We start from the raw sequence: 2,744 nt of genomic DNA on the forward strand, positions 1-2,744 counted from the left end.
TGGCTTCCTTCAGTTTGCGTCTACCAAATCCACTCACAAGGCTTTGGTCGGCCTGAGGCTATAGTAAAAGACACTTGCCCAAGGTGCCATGCAGTGGGACTGAACCCAAAACCATGTGGCTGGTAGTAAGCAAGCTACTTACCACACAGCCACTTCTGCACCTATATACATATATATAAGAAGCATCAGTTGTGGTGTGCAAGAGAGACGATTGAGCTGGTATGGTCATTTGGCGAGAATAGATGAGAATAGCTGTGTGAAAAAGTGCCACACCCTAGCAGTTGAGGAAACCTGTGGAAGAGGTAGACATAGGAAGACCTCGGGTGAGGTGGTGAAGCATGATCTTCAAACATTAGGCCTCACCGAGGCAATGCCTAGTGACCGAGACTTTTGGAAATATACTGTGCGTGAGAAGACCCAGCAAGCCAAGTGAGACCATAACCCGTGGCCTTTACCAGGGTTGTGGCCAGCCCACTTATGTGTACCTTTCCTTCTTTGGACACTAAACTCTGTTTGCGAAGACCTGTTGAGGCAAGTGAAATGGAAATCGAAATTGAACCAAATTCGACGACTGGCACCCGTGCCAGTGGAGCGCTTACAGCACCATCCGAACCTGGAGTGTTCTATCTGTTTTCATAACACATGGAAGAAAAATACTTATCCACAGTATATGTAAGCAGCATTCATGTAGTTGAGCCTTCAACATTTTAGAGCATTGATAACTTTCAACTCTAAGAAGATCAATCATTTTGAGACACAACACACCTGCTTCAGGAGACATAGAAAACAAGGAGATTGCTGTCAGAATATATGCTTTACAACCAACCAGTGTTTATAAAAACTCGAGGCTGGACAACTGCTCCAGTCTATAACTTACACGTGAGTTTACTGCTACTCCATGCTGTAGTCAACAAATTTTCATTTTCAATTTCCCGACGATTTCTCTACCAATCATCAACACAAATTCCATGCAAACTAAGAATTTTAATGATGAAATATTTATCCCTACAGGACAAGCATTTTATGGAATAAGGATTTAACAACATCAACATGACTCAATTTCTCTTTGAACTCTTTTTCATAACATCATGGCAGAGAAAAGAGTATTTCGTGGTGCGACATACTGAAATTATTCTATCAAAGAAAAGCAAGCACTTGCTATCGTGGTGAACAAATGCAAAGAGGAGTGTGATTCTGAATTAGAGTGAATGAAAGGGAAAACTCATTGGGATGCTAAAAGTAAATGTCATGTCCCAGACACACCCCAAAATGGGGATATCTCACCAAAGCAGTTCGTTTGTTTTACTTGAATTTGGCGAGTGTCAAAGACTCTGATCGACCATTTTATTCTGATATTAAAGTAGCCAAACACTGCTATGAAAAATATTTCAAAGGCGAAATTGGCAGTGCTGAAAAAAATCCAAAGAAACATTTCAGAGTTGTTAGGAGGTCGTAAAACAAAAGTACCAGGCATGGGAGAAGCCTTGTTTGAATGGTTTGTGGATGTTAGAACATCGCTGCATGCAAGATTACCACAATCCCTTTCTCTATTACAGGCTGAGAAATTTTATGAGGAGTGGATTTGCCAACATCCAGACACACCAACTGAGGAAAAGATTTGTTTTTCAAATAGCTGAATGAAAGGTTGGCAGAAAGAGTATGGGGTGTCACTGAAATTTCCCAAAGAAATGTATTTCAATCTCCAAAGAGCAATGTGTTGAGCACATTCAGGATTATTTGAAGAACAAATGGAGTGTGCATCATTATTTCTTTGACAAATTTGGCATAGATTCTCCTATTATCAATGGAGATGAAATGCCCCTGCACTGGAATGAAAATACTGGACAAACTACCTTATCATTTAGAAATCAAGTTACATTCGTCAAAGAAAACCACCATTTATCTAGGGAACATATCACGTTGTTCACCCAGGTTAGCAATGATACCAAAATCAATCTTATCTCAGAGTCTGTATTTTAAAGAACTGGAAAAAGACCACCACTACTGAATGTCCTACCTACAATGAAATATTGATGGTCCCCTAGAGGTTCTTATAGATTAGAACAGCTGCTCTGTACTATTGAAAATCTTCCAAACTGATTCAATATGTTTTCACATGCAAACTTTGCCATTTATGTGCTTCATGATTACATGGTGTATTTGATGCTGGAGGTGAGAGATTCCCCCTGGAAAAGGAATTATATGCTAGTCATCATCGGCGGTGGTATCACTGGATTTGAATATCTTTTTGATCATTATCATGTTTAATCCTTTTGTTACCATATTTCTGTTGAGATGCTCTGTAATTGTGACTAAGGTTTGGTGGAAGATTTTAATTCAGAACTTTTCAAAACAAGACATTTGTACTACAGAGCCAGAAGTGGTTTCAGCTGGACTGGTATCAAAAGATTTAAATGCTAAAGTGTTAATCTCTCAACCTGCACAAAGACATCTCCTTCAGTGCTTCTCCATCTCCCAGTCGAGGGCTTTTTGTCTTGCAATTTACTTGGTGCCACAATCAAAGCACCAGTGCTAATGCCACATACTGAGCACCCAGTGCACTCCTTAACCCTTTTCTTACCATATTTCTGTTGTGATGCTCTGTGTTTCTTTCAATTATTTTAAATATAACAAAGAATTTAGTAAAATAACTTTGTTATCATTAAGCTAGTGTTAGGAACATAGATTATGACTAAGGTTTGGTGGAAGATTTTAATTTAAAACTTAGGAAAACAAGACATTTA

General features: G+C 39.1%; 1 protein-coding gene across 1 annotated transcript in view; it reads right to left on the reverse strand.

Annotated features, from left to right (window-relative positions):
* Nucleotides 1-2,744, reverse strand: part of LOC106867733 (SCO-spondin) — a 133,446-nt gene that overhangs the window by 90,084 nt on the left and 40,618 nt on the right. The window lies entirely within an intron of this gene.

This window comes from Octopus bimaculoides, chromosome 2, assembly GCF_001194135.2.
Source record: "Octopus bimaculoides isolate UCB-OBI-ISO-001 chromosome 2, ASM119413v2, whole genome shotgun sequence".
Taxonomy (NCBI): Eukaryota; Metazoa; Mollusca; class Cephalopoda; order Octopoda; family Octopodidae; genus Octopus; species Octopus bimaculoides.